Raw genomic sequence first — 15,552 nt, 5'->3', positions numbered from 1 at the left:
AGATATCTAAATTATTTCTTTAGAGTATATAATTTTTATGGTTTTGAAGAACTTTAGATGAAATAAGTTTCATATATTTGAGAAAATAGATGATTAATGAATGTATTGTACCACAAACCACTAACGGTACAGAGAGATGCTACCTGTGATATTTGTAGAAAAATTGCAATAATAATTACTACAAAGAAATCACTTCTTAGTGTTTGATTTTCGATCACATCTGAATTCTTTGCAACTCATAATTGACTGAAATCCTGTCAACCAACTACTGTGTCTGGATTTTAGGTCAACTTGACACAAACTAGAGGGAATTTCAATTAAGAAAATCCACCATAAGGTCAGGCTGTAATCATACTAGTACGATATTTTCTTAATTGGTGATTGAAGAGGAAGAGATTAGCAAACCAGTTCATTTTGAGCAGCCTAGGCTGGTTGTCCTAGGTCCTATAAGAAAGCAGGCTAAAGAGATGATGAGAAGTAAGAAAGTAAGCCGCACTGCTCCATGGCCTCTGCATCAGCTACTGTATTTTCTTGCCTTCACTGCTTTTGACGATAAACTCTTATATGAAAGTGTGAGTAAAATAAAAGCCATTCTTCCCAAGTTGCTTTTAGTCATGATGTTTCATCACAACAATAATAATCCTCACTAAGACAATCACTTATCACAAGAATATATTCTTGATTGGAGATATAAATCAGCAGTTCAGTGCTTGCTGTGTAATTACAAGGTCTGGAGATAACAACATGTGTATAAGAAGCTGACTTCCTGCAAGACCCCTCTGAGGATTATAATACCTTTTTTCTGTCTTCTAGGCATGCACGGTAATGTATACATCCATGCAGACACAACTTCTCTCTCTGCCTATCTCTCTCTGTCTCTCTCGCTGTCTCTCTCTGTCTCTCTCGCTGTCTCTCTCTGTCTCTGTCTCTCTCTCTGTCTCTCTGTCTCTCTCTCTGTCTCTGTCTCTCTCTCTCACGCACACACACACACTTAAACAAAATTTAAACTGGAACTAAAAAATTGAGAAAATGTATTTTCAGATAGATTACAGGTTACATTTAATTACAGTTTTCAACTCAGTTTTAGGTCAAATTTAATTTAGGAGTTAAAATTAGAGTGAGAGGCATCTATTTAACCATGCAAAAGAAAATAACTCACTGTATTCTGTACACAGAAGACGTCACCCAACCTAGAATCTCTGGAATCTTGATATAAAATTCTGCATTTATATTCTAGGTCGAGATGAAGTAAACAGAAGCATATTTCTGGCCTTGCTGTCAGCAGTAAAATGAACCAATGTCCTAAACCTATCTATATATTTGTCTATCACCTAGCTGTCATTTATTTATCCATATATCCTTACACACAGAGACTCTATCATATACATACAATGACAAGTCCCATACTTTCTGATGTAGAAGTCTACATAAAATACTGATTCATGGCACTATCATATATAAATAGTTTTCTGTCTTAAAGGAAGAATGCATTTAAGTAGCTACCCCTCATCTTGAATTCATGTTGCTACGGCATCCTCCCAACAACAGGGCTTAAAAAGCTGGACTATAATGTTGAGCTGATCTATCACTATAATATGTATTTATATGCAGAATTCTCAACATCTTTTATCCCCTCAGCCAGGTTGCTTGCTTTTACAAAATAAATCTCCATTGATATCCCCCTTTGCCTTCAGTTTAAGAATACATTGTGCACCCTCAGAAGGCACCAGGACAATGGAAGATACAACACTAAACCTCAGGTTGCTTGCTGCATAGTTGACATTGACATTTCAACTCTGATATGTGAACCTCATTCTAGTCATAACCCAAAGACATGGACTGTCAAGTTGTTGCTCTTGCTCTAAAATTTATATTGGTATTAAGGCCAACTTTAATGCATTACGAGCAAATGTGAGGACTGTAGGACAGGAGAAATTATCATTTTAAGACTTCGTAATTTATCATCTTGGCTTTCATTCTCTCTTCTGTTAGCATAAAAAGAGGAACTCACCAATCTCACTTGCTGTGTTTCATCATATAGTTTCTTTATGATTTCTCAGTAATGATTAATGGCAAGATATAGCATAATCAAGAGAGCAGTATGTGAGTTCCAGCAACCTCAAAGAAGTGAGCATAACAAGGGTTAGGACTTTGTTTCAAAATTACAATTAAAAGTCACATTGCTCAGGAAATTTCATATATTCTACTTTGAAGAGAGCATAAGAAAAATGTTTGTTATAAAACATCTACTATGTTTTACTGTCTATCTAAATTTATATGATTAATTTGTGAATAGAAAACTCAACTTCCCAGCAATGGCATAATTATGTATAAAACACATTTTATATAATTATTCAATCATTTATTTATTGATTTGGTTATTCTCTGTGTAACTTCTATTTAAATTTCTCACTGATAATGAATTCTAAAATATTGAAATAATATACTCACGAAGCTACTATAAAGTCATCTTAATTAAATTATATTTACAAAAATATTATGTCTTTAAATTCTCACATGCACCTTCTGGATAGACATGGACTTTTGTTTGGTTCTTTTCAATGTACTAGAAATGGTATATAGAAAGGCTGAGAGATACTAGAATTTCTAGGGACAATTTTAATATTGTGAAGATTTCTAGTATCACCTATAGAAGTGATCTGGAAGGTGAGGATTTTTCAAAGCTTACTACAATGTCTAGGATTAGAAAAGAATAACCATAGTGTGTTTCCTAGACTGCCCTCTGTAAAATTACCCCAAGCAGGAAAAAGTACTTTGCCAAGATTGTACTTGTCTGAAAAGAAGAAAAGATAATGACTGTTTTCTGTTGTCTGAGGTTTATGTCCAGCCCAGTTCCCACAGTCGTTTAGTCCCAAAGAAATCACACAGAGGCCTACATTAATCACAAACTGATTGGCCCAGTAGCTCAGACTTTTTATTAACTCTTATAACTTACATTAGACCATTATTCTTATCTGTGCTAGCAACATGGTTCAGTCCCTTACAAATGATAATATTATGTATATCAAAAGCATAAAGTGCAGCAAATGTGTATCATTTACTCATGCAATGATAGGAAACACTATTATGTAGTATGCTATACAGATATTTGTGGCTGAGAACATCTTGGTAACTTGTAATGAACTTTATACCCTATACATAAATACTAACATATAATGCAAGAATCCGTCATAATCATGTATTTGAGAGCCAGTCTTCAACAGATGCAATATTTATAAATTCTTCCTTCACACAGTATAACTCAAAAACATGTGATCTGTTAAACTATAAAACATCAATAATGGAGAGGAGGAGTTTTCATATTTACGTTTATGTTTTATACAGTTGATACACTATATTGCATATTAGCATTACATAAACATATATATGTCTATATACTTTTACACATATGTATTCACATATACATCATACATATCGATACATTCAGATATATATATATATGTGTGTGTGTGTGTGTGTGTGTGTATATATATATTTACAGGGGACAAAGTAATATTTTATTTCAATTTAAGGACAACATACATAACAAAACTATTAAACAAGCAACTATTATGCTCCCATGTTTTATGTTCGAATTAATTCACGTTGAACCATAAAAAATAGTAAAATTAAAATAAATCTTATGCATTCACTTATAAAAGGCATATAGAAAACCATATAATGAGAATATATAAATTTTATAGTTAAGTTTTATAAAGCCTAGTATTTCAAAAGTGCTATTTAAAATGTGTTTGAGTTTAATATAATCTCTCCCTGGGTACATTTAACAGAAAGTACTAAATGTAGAATGTGAGAGTTTTAAAACTATTTTCACACTTTATTCTGTATCTTATTTCTTGCTCTGTGAAATTGCTAACAAATAGCAGTGATTCTCACTTTAATAGGAACTTCTAAAACAAGTTGCTTTTAAGATTTATCTTATTGAACATACCTAACATCTTAGAAGACATAAATTTCTGCAGAATTCTTTCTTTGAAATTTGATTGTTATGATAGTGAATTACCTCTCTTTTGCTCAAAAAAAATAATAAAGAAAAAATAGTAAAGTTGAAAGTTTCTGACCTCAACATATTCGTAAATTTAAAAAAAAAATAGGTTTCAAAAGTACAAATACTAAGCCGGGCAGTGGTGGCGCACGCCTTTATTCCCAGCACTCAGGAGGCAGAGGCAGGCGGATCTCTGTGAGTTCAAGGCCAGCCTTGTCTACAAGAGCTAGTTCCAGGACAGGAACCAAAAGCTACGGAAAAACCCTGTCTCGAAAAACCAAAAAAAAAAAAAAAAAAAAAAAAAAAAGTACAAATACTGGTGACTACCTGATGTTCTAATTCTAGAAACTAGTAAGGGATCATAGAAGGTAGAATTTAAGAAAAATGGGATACAGGGCAATTAGTATGAAGGTGTAAAAAAACATATAGAACAGGAAGCAGTAAGTGGACTGATAGGAGGGCATGGTAGAGGAGTGATATAGGGAGGAATAATAAACACCAAAAACCTTAGAAAATGCCATATGAAAGCCCTTACTGTAGAAACTTTAATATAAATACACAATAAAATCAATATAACAGTATAAATGGATTTGTGATGAAGTTATCCAGTAATATTGCCTAGCAAATAAAAGGCCGGTATCAGGCATGAGTTATCTCTTTTCAAGAGGTTGGTCTATAGGGTGCCATAGATATCCATATACATTGCAGGACATTGCTATTTCTACTAGTTACCGTTCAAAACTTGATGATGAGATCCTATGAAGTCCATTATTATTCAGAATACTATAGTAGGTCTTTAAGAAAATTAATAATTTGAATCAAATTTATTTAAAAAGCACAAATTTATCATAAGATATGTTTAACACTCCTTTCTTTTCATGGTATATATTACAGATATCTTTTTTATTTTATCTTTTTACTCAACATATTTTTCATTAGTAACTTATCAGTATATAAAAATAGCATAATGTTTTGTAAAAAAAAAGTGCCTCTTTATTGCATTGAGCAAGAAAATATAGTGTAAACTATAAGTATGTCATGGTCTACTGGCAAAATATAATAGTTCCTTCAGATGAGTCAGTCTATTATTTTAACCCTGTTGTCAATGTAAAATTAGGGTATTTTATCAAGTGAATGTTTCCTTAGAATATTAATGAGTTTCATTTTCATATTTCAAGAAATTTTAATGTAACAGGACTCTTTAAAATATATAATTGCAATGCAAACATGCATTATGTGTGTGTGTGTTCACTACACAGATTTTGACAATTGTCAGATTTTTTCATTCTTTAGTTTATCACCTATATAAATCCAACCATGGTAATTTCCCTATAAATTCTGAGTTTTTTTCTTCTGAAGTCTTACTTTACAAAAGTTTCAATAATTATGATAAATTGAAAAATACATTTATATATAAACTATTAATATAGTTTATATCATATATATATATGACACATATACCCACTTATATCTTAAGTGTAAATAATTTTTAGATAAGGTGTTATACATTTTTTCACACCAGCCTCTCACAGTAGAATACATAAAACTCTGAGATAAAAATGATTTTTTTTATTTGCTATATAAATCACTACCTTTATTCCTTGCAAGAATTAGAAAAAAAAACAGAGGAAGAAGAAAAAGCAAAAACTTCAAAAGTGACTATAATACAGATATTTGAAGTATATTATTTATTTAAAAACCACTTAGTTTGATTAAAATTGTTATTTTCACTTTATTTCATAAATGTAAACAGGACATACATTCTACAACATATAATAGTCCTAAATAATTAATTTTTGTAAAATCTCATTACACATATTTTCTAAGAATTAGTTGTCATTATGCATACCAATTCCTAAATCACATATTACTTGAATTCAAAGAAAACAACAGAATATCCATAGCATAGGACACCAATATACCATGTGATATTGTGACCATATTATTTAGTTCTGACTAACTTTCTATACAGAAAGACAACCTGTGCTAAAGGGAAAGAAGAAAGCTTAAGACTTAGGAATATAAGAATTTCAGCCATGAGGTATAAAATCATTTGGAAGTAGATGATTTTTCTGGAAAACATTTGAAAGGCAAATTTCATCTATAAATATCTTTGTAGACACAAGTTTCTTTTATGTCCAGTCTTTCAGCCTTTCAGTCCCAAAGAAACACACAGAAGGTTATGCCAATTTTTAACTGTTTGGCCTATTAGTTCAGGCTTACTATTTACCAGCTCTCTCAACTTAAATTAACCCATAATTCTTATCTATGTTTAGCCACATGGCTTGGTACCTGTATCAGTGAGGCATTCTCATTTTGCTTCCTCTGAGTCTGGCTAGTGACTGTGACTTTGCCTTTCCTCTTCCCAGAATTCTCCTAGTCTAGTAACTCCACCTGTACTTCCTGCTTGGCTACTGGCCAATCAGCATTTTATTAAACCAATACAAGTGACAAATCTTTATAATGTACAAAAGCATTATCACATGTATCTTCTTTGGGACTTGAGAACAAATAAAAGAGAGGTTTTTTGCTTTTTTTTTTCTGCCGAACCACATTACAAATCAAATACACTATATCAGAATAATATCCTAAACAATTGATCACTACAGTATAATATGAGTTACAGCAAACTGGACCATGATTTGACTAGCTTGTACTAGAGTGCCTTTGGTGTATCATAAGATAGTGGACAAAATGAAATGTTTACTATGTATAGGTAAAAACAAGGGAGCAGTAGCATACCTATAAGAAAACATTACATGGGCACAGTAAAGTGATATTGGCAATGAGAATTCTCAGGTCATGTAAGAGTGGAAATAGGGGATTAGTTCAATATGAAAGAGGGCAAGAAAGACAGACAGTCAGATATCAAGAGAGAAAGCTGGTTGTTGGAAGGGTAAAAGTGTTATTTTAGTCTTCACAAACTGGAAATATAAATGCCAAGAGCAAAACAGACAGGACAGGTAGTAAAAGATATGTGTTATATTAGTATTCACACTGAGTACCTGAAAATATTACCCTGTATACTTCAAATTCTTAGTTTTTAATATGCAATAACACCAGTTGTTACTGCAGTAGTAGATGCAGAGTAGAAAATAGAAAAACTATGGTGAACAGAGCATGTCCAGAATGAATGTGTATCGCTGACTTGAGCATAGCCATATCAAGAGCCCCATTACCTCACACCCATTGAAACTGTCAAAGCTTTCCTGAGGTCAGGCTCAAGGAATTCATTAAGCCTTCCCCTGGTCCTTGTGCATTTCTGACAGTTTGTACAATAACTAGCAATACTAGCTTCCTACTCCAGGATGCCAGCAAACTGAGACCACTCCCTAATAGAGACCTTCCATCAAGACTAGTTAACCTACCTTGTGCTGCAGAAATTAACAGTAAGTGTCCTCCATCAGAGCAGGTATGGCCAACCCAAAACCAGCCATTCTGTCAGTGTTTCTGGCCTTCTTTCAGTGTATTGCTTGTTCTTTATTCCATTACTGCCTCAGCTACCTCAGTTCCAAGATTTTAGAACACATTTTAAAATAAACAAAATACCAAAAATTTCCTATTGTGATCATTATCCTGTTGCTAATAATATTGCCAGACTATGTAATATGGGGAAATGTATTAAATGAGACTTACAAAGAGCAAAAATATATCACCGTAAAGGCTAAACAATTATAGTGGATAAATCACAAATGCCATGTTACTTTAAATATTCCACTTGTCTCTATTAGACACAGGGCCTTTCCTTTATTATTCTCAATGCATTCTTGATTGAGAGAAAAATGCAACTAACGTGAATGGTTGTGTGTATAATATACTGAGTGTATTGGTCCAGTCATGAAAAGAAATACGATTAGAATTGAGAAAATGTAAAATTGTGTTTGTATAAGCAAGCACCTCAGCTCCTTTGGAGTTTTCTTTTATTTATTCTGTACTTATTGTTGGTTTATTTTATTTTCATCCTACTATGATCTGAAGCCAGTGTATTCAGCTATAAAGATCTCAGTCTTGGTACACTTGTTTTTAAAATACATATAAAGATATAGTTTATTTTGACCATGCATACCTATGGTTATGAACTCAACAGGATTCTGTTATTTTTTCTTTGGCCATGAAAATTTCTTTGGGAAAGTGGTCACTCTTCTGGAAGAAACACCCCCAAATCCTATCTATTTACCTAACAAATTATTTTACCTCATCTTTCTGATCCAATATTTAGTCCACAGATGTATATGATTTATATTGGGTGTGGAGATGCGATGTTCATAAACCTTCAAATTTTCTTTAAGGGATACTAAAGGCAAGTGGGAAGCCATCACCCTTCATCCACGTCCACCGACTGACAACAGTTTCAGGATCTAAAGAGGTCTCTTCATTCTTGAAACCAGTAACACCAGGGAATCAGGAATAAGAGCCTTTGGGATTTAAAAAGAAAAACAACAACAACAACAATAAAAACGGATTTTTCTGTACAGCCCTGGCTGTTTTAGGAATTTGCTGTGTAGACCAGACTGCCTTGAAAGGCACAGAGATCTGCCTACCTCTGCCTCTCCTATGCTGGGATTAAAAGTATGTGGGGGTTCCTTGGACTTCCCACAGGGCAGGGAACCCTGATTGCTCTTTGGGCTGAGGAGGGAAGGGGACTTGATTGGGGGAGGGGGAGGGAAATGGGAGGCGGTGGCAGGGAAGAGACAGAAATCTTTAATAAATTAATTAATTAATTTAAAAAAAGAAAGAAAAAACAAACACAAACAAACAAAAAAAAGTATGTGCCACCATCGCCAGTATCTTGGATTTTACATGACTTGAGCTAAAAAACTTATTCTATGCTTATGCTAGACTAGAGAGTAATAATAAAAACACTGGGTGCTATTATTTTAATTCTTGCTATATTGACAAATGCAAATTGATTCTCATATTCTCTTTCTACTGGTATATCTTTGAATGTTTTCTTTTTTAATGTTCATTTCTGTCTGTGTTTACCTAGTTTGTCAAGTATAATGCATACCTACCTAGAAAAGTGAGTCTGGTTTCTAGGTGGAGAAAATAAAAGTCATGAGAAAGTTGGAAAGTGATTCCTGGTATGGGTAGAAAAATTGGATGTGAAAATAGAGATTTTGAAAATAACATAGTTAATATACTTATGTGGAAATATCCACAGAAATAAATGTACAAGTAGTAATTAGCCAATGGAAGAGATCTGACTACTGATAGATGGAAGAAAATATATATTAACAGAATACATCATGAATTCTCAAACATGTATGCAATCTGAGACATTAAAAGAGTTTTTGACATTGTGTCTAGAGAGATTAGGTGGCCTCAGATATTGATTGAACCCTTTAGCAAACCGAGAATATTATTTGATTAAAAATGAAAACAATATTTTAATTGGTTAGAGTGAAAAATGTGAAGTACAGCATTTTCATCCTTGTTGTCCTCTGGGATCTGTCCCTTGTACACGTGCCAACAGTGAATGCCTTAGTTTCTGATTTGTAAGGTAATACCTCACCTACACAGCATTTCCTGCTGGAAAATTAATGAGTGAATAAGGTTCGCTTACATGCTCAGAGTGCATCAGGCTGTGAAGCGTGTTTTGTCAGTGGTTTTGCTGGACTGAGAACAGTTTTCAAAGTCCTAGTACGTGTGAAATGGATGAGTAACCACATCAGGGAAATGTGAAAAGATATATGATAAAAATAAGAGCTAAATACATCAACTTCACACTTTTCTCTTCCCACTTCACCCCTGCTTTCCTTTGACAAAACAGATGGGAGGGAGGATGCAGCTTTGGACTGCACTTTCTAACTGCCATGTTTCTTTAAATATGTCAAAGAGTGAGAGAAAGCAAGAAACTCCAAATAGACTTCAAGAGAGTCTTTTTCAATATTATAGATAACTTAAATTATTACTATAAATCTTCTTATAGGCACCAAAATCTCAAAGGAAGGAAAACACCCACATTAGTCCCAAATTATTTCAGAAAATATTCAAAATATTGACAAGTAAATTAACACTCTGCTGCAGGACAATGGTTTTACCCTCGAAAGATTTGATTCTTGTACTTGTTTAATAAAATGTTGATTGGCCAATAGCCAAGCAGGAAGTATAGTTGGGGCGACCAGGCAGGAAGTAGAGTCACAGCAATGAGAACAGGAGAATTCTGGGAGGATGAAAGATTCAGTCTGTGATCATCACCCAGACACAGAGGAAGCCAGACACAGAGCAAACATAATGTAACTGCCTCGCTGAAAAAGGTACCAAGCCACATGGCTAACACAGACAAGAATTATGGGCTAATATAAGTTATAAGAGTTAATAAGAAGCCTGAGCTAATAGGCCAATCAGTTTATGATTAATGTAGACCTCTGTGTGTTTCTTTGGGGCTTAACAACTGCCGAACCTGGTGGGACAGAAATCTCAGTCAAAACCACTCTATCACTATTTTGTCATTTTCTTTTTACAGTGGGACAATACAAAGAAACAACTAATTTTTAATCCTATTGTAGGAGAACTGCAAAATTGCATTGCTTCTTTTGTGTAAAAATGTATTTTATGCCTTTAATTTTATAACTTTAGATTAATGGATAAAACAGATGATTCAGTTCAAATAGCATTCAGTAAGGACATGCAAAATCACCGACGTGGATAGGCATTGTTCAAGAGATAATTACAGTTACGTTCCTCAGTCTGATGGAGATCAGCAGTAAATCTAGGTAATCTAAGATAAAAAAAAATATTCAAGCACTCTACTTTATTCTTAATTATATAATTAATATTGTTTATTTAGATTATATGATACAAGTCAGATTTGCCAATAAGAAACTAATAAGTATTTAATTTTTACAAATGTATTCAACTATTTTAAGGAGGCAATGTATCTGGGAAATAATTTATAAGTTGAAATGTATTTCAGGTCTTACTCTTCATGTTAGGGAGGCCATTAGCATGTTATTGCCATAGGCGCTAAGGAAATTACAAAGGATTATAAATTTGCTCTTTGATCCCACTCTACTCTAACCAAATGAAAACTATACAAATGAAATTAAATAGTGAAACATCTGACTTCTCTGTACCTGGTAGTCTGTTAGAATAATTTAGAAGGACCTTCATTACCTCGTGTGGGGACTTGTACAGAAAATCTTCACTGCTTCGTGTTCACACCAACACCAGGAAGGTGGCTACAGTTCACTGTTCCATACAGCTGCTCTGGAGATTTTTTTTTATAATTAAAGGATTTAGTGGGAGGCCCTTCATAAAATGATATTACTATATGCAGAAAGAAGGAAATATATTTTACTTATTTTAACTGATATAAATATATGCATCAAATTTGATATTGTTGATTACTGGAAAATATCAAATGCTACATCGTACTCTACATGAAATCTTATTAAGATTTTCAAAGTTAATATATCATATATATATTATAAATCATATAGTTAAAAGCCTATATGTCTAAACCAAAATTATAAAACAAATTAGTATGTATTTTAGTGATTATAAACTGACTCTAATAATAATTCTTATAAAACGTATTATCTTAAATACAAACATTTTGAATTGTATATATTTCCATGCACTCATACTTATTTTCTACCTTCGTTTTTATATTCTGTCCTTAACCTCTTTTTCTGTCTGTGTATAGGCAAGGTGCATGTTACATTCTTTGCCTTTTCCCCATCATTCTCATGAACTCCAGGCATTTGCTTTGTTTGATGAGGAGTGAATCCCTAACTAAAGTAATAATCAGGTTCTGCAATCTGGAAACTGAGAGGAGAGTTCCAGTGATGTGTTAATCTTCAATTTGCTCTAGAATTAGGTAGCTCAGGGCCTGGTTTTGATTCATTCTCACTCTAGTGGAAAAGACTGAATACTCATTTGTAAAGAGCAAGTAAGCCCACATTGATGACTGAGAAATTCCCTGTGTGAGAATGATCTTGTTCTTGAACCTGGATCATTGTGCAAAATAAATTTTTCTCATTCTTTGTATAATTCTGGATATTCTGTGAACAACCATGATTATTTTTCTTTTCTTTTACTAATTTTTTTCAGTCTTTCTGACTGAAACCAAACTCTCATGAACATTAGCTAATTGCTCTATTACTGATATTTATGGTTAGTTTGTGAAACATTCAAGTGTTACATGTAGTAATAGGAGCAGCAGGGCTGTGTCCCCAGTAACCCGGCCGCCTGCTAGCTTATGCCCCGAAATAACAACACACAAATTGTATTCATTTAAACACTGCTTGGCCCTTTAGTTCTAGCCCTTACTGGCTAATTCTGATATACTGATCAACCCATCTCTAATAATCTGTGAGCACTGGTCTTACCGGGAAGATACTAGCCTACGTCCATCCTGGGTCGGAGCTTCATTGCGTGTGTCTGCCCAGGAGTGGGGCATGGCGTCTCTCTGAGGCATCTGCCCCCGAGAGGAGAGCTGTTGAGTCTCTGCTCACTTCCTCTTCCTCCCAGCATTCTGTTTTGTTTTCTCCACCCACCTGTGTTCTAACCTATGAGGGCCAGTCAAGCAGTTTCTTTATTTTTTTAACCAATGACCTTCCTCCATCATTTCCCCTTTTTATGTTTAATCAAAAACAAAGGAAGACTTTAACTTTAACATAGCATAATTACATATAACAAAACAGTTATCAAGTAAAAATTACAATAATTTTTATCATAACTAAGGAAAACTATAACTATAACTAACTATTCTTAACTCCATCAAAGACTCCAGAAAGATACAATATTACCTAAGCAAACAAGAAAAAAGCAACTTTCAAACTCTAGAAATGACAGAGACATCTCGCTGCCTGGACAGTCATCCAAAGTTTCTCTGTACCGTTGGGGCATCCATCTTCGGCCTACAGGCCCATGGTATCCAGAGACATTTCTATGAAGCAGGACATTTCAAAGTCAGTTCAGTCACTATCTGTTGTGTCCTGCAGAATGTCTCGCAGACTCTTTCATGAATCAGGAACCCCGAAAGATCATCTCACCTTTAGGCAAGTTCAGTAGTCCTCTCTCTGCGGGTTCTCTGTGTCCAGTTTATGCAATAGTCCAGGCAAGAACGGATTCTTGCCCAAATGGCTATCAAACTCCATAAGGATCCTCTTTGATGCCCATCTTCTTCTTGAAGTAGATTGGTGCTGCCAGGAGCAGAGTGTCTCATTTTCATGAAAAGTCCTAAGTTATTAAAACATTAAATGCCATATTCTGCAGTTTTTGAAAGATATGAAGAATGTCTATCTAACTGAAATGTATCTCTATATATCTAGAAAATCTAACTAACATGACTACAAGCTTGACCATTACTGATGATTATCCATTAACCTGTTTCTTAATTATACATTACATTTTTTAATGAAATACACAATCACAATATCTTAATCAATATCAGAAATATGCATATACATATAACAAAATTGACCTTAAATCTCTATCAATAAAGCAAAATCTATACTATTCATACCTATATCAACTTTCTAAATTCAATAAATAAAACTCCACAATTACAGAACTATCCACTGTGAATTGGCACTCCTTCCATCACTAGTAATTCCACAAGTAGATCAAGCCACACAGCTCTTACACATATGTAATGGACCAAAGTTGGTCCCATGCAGGCTCCCTAGCTGTCAGTCCACTGCCTGTGATCTTCTATGAGCCCATGCTAGTTGTTTCTGTGGGTTCCTTTGTGATGAATTTGATACTACTGGCTGTATCATCCTTTCTCCCTTTCTTCAACAGGACTTCCTGAGCTCAGACCAGTACTTGGTTGTGTATCTCTATATTTGTTTCTGTCAGTCGCTGGATGAAGGCTCTCTGGTGACAAACTGAGGTAGTTACCAATCTGATTACAGGAGGTGGCCAATCCATCTCCTATTTACTCTTCAGGCTACCTATTCAGTATTGTTAGGAGTCTTAGCTAGGGTCATTCTCATAGATTTGTGGGAATTTCCCTTGTACCAGGTTTCTACCTGACTCCAAAATGCTTCCCCTATCAAAATATATCTTTCATTATTCAACTCCATCCTCCCTTTCCCCAATGCAATCCCTCATGTTCCTATCCTGGCCAGGAACCAGTTGACCCAGGAGTTCTCTTCTATATTCACTTGTGTCTTTGGATTTTTAGTGCTGTGAAGAGACATCACTCTTATAATGTAAAACATTTCACTGGAGTTGCTCACTTGTAGTTTTAGAGGTTCAGTATATTATCATCATTGTGGGGATCATGGAGGTGCACAGGCAGACATGATACTGGAAAAATACCCAGTAGTCCTACATCTTACAGACAACAATAAGTCAATTGAAAGTCATATTTTATGAAACTTGAGTCAAACAGACCTTAAAGTCTGTCCCTGCAGTGACACACTTCCTCCAATAAGGCCACACCTCCTAATAGTGCCACTCCCTTTGAGGGCCATTTTCTTTCAAACTACAACATTTCCATTTCTAATTTGGTCTTTCCTTGTTATTTAGCCTCTCTGGGGTTGTGTATTTTAGAATGGTTATCCTTTGCTTTACAACTAATATGTACTTGTGAATAAGTTCATTCGTGCTTTCTCATACTAGTTTGCCTTGTCCAAACTTAATACAAGTGAAGGAACTTAGTCCTACCTCAACTTGATATGGCATTCCCTGTTTACATTCATGGGGAGTGCTGCCCCTTTCAGAAAAGAAACAGAGGTACAGTGGATTGGAGGGGCCAGTAGGGAAGGGGAAAATGGGAGAAGAGGAGGGATGTAAAATAAATGAATGAATTAAATTAATTAAAAAAAGAGAATAGACTTTGGTGTATACGGTGGGAAACTCTAGGTATTACAAAAAACAGCCAGGCCATCAAATACCTCCTATGTAATCAAAATTTCATACTCAACTGGACAAATGCAAGATACATGCTATAATATCCTAAATTATAAACATTTTCTAAAGAAAAAAAGTAAAGTTATTATTAGAGTTTGAGTTGTGGAAGGAAATACTGAGATTTAAAAATACAGATGATAAATGAGAGAACTGAGGATTAACAACTAGACTGAATCAGTGATGCTGCAATAGGAGGATGATATGGTAAAATGTGTTACAGGAGCAAGGACATGGTGATAGGATGTCAAAATTCACTCATTTATTTGGTGCATTGTGTGTGTGTGTGTGTGTGTGTGTGTGTGTGTGTGTGTGTGTGTATTATCAGAGGTTATGGAAATATACAGCATATGAAAATTGATAATCATATGTTAACGTACCAGAGGAGTGATTCTCTGATGGAGGTTAATCCTGTCCAGGAAAGGCCTGCAAGACCATTAGACCATTGACTCTGAAAACTGTTGTTCACATTTACTGAAGCAACTTCATGTCTTCCCAATAACTGCATTGTAGTGTGCAATCTTATGTCTTACATGCTATATGTGTGTGTACATATATATATACATATATATGTAAACTTATGATTACATCTTGATCTACTGGTACACATATATCTGTGGGTGGTCAGGAAAATGACTTTTTATTTATCTATATGATTTTGATATATAGAATATACTTTAGTA

Source organism: Microtus oregoni, unplaced genomic scaffold (assembly GCF_018167655.1).
Source record: "Microtus oregoni isolate MIOR12 unplaced genomic scaffold, Mior012 000021F_ref0000039, whole genome shotgun sequence".
Classification (NCBI taxonomy): domain Eukaryota; kingdom Metazoa; phylum Chordata; class Mammalia; order Rodentia; family Cricetidae; genus Microtus; species Microtus oregoni.
Note: the sequence above shows the minus strand (reverse complement) of the source record.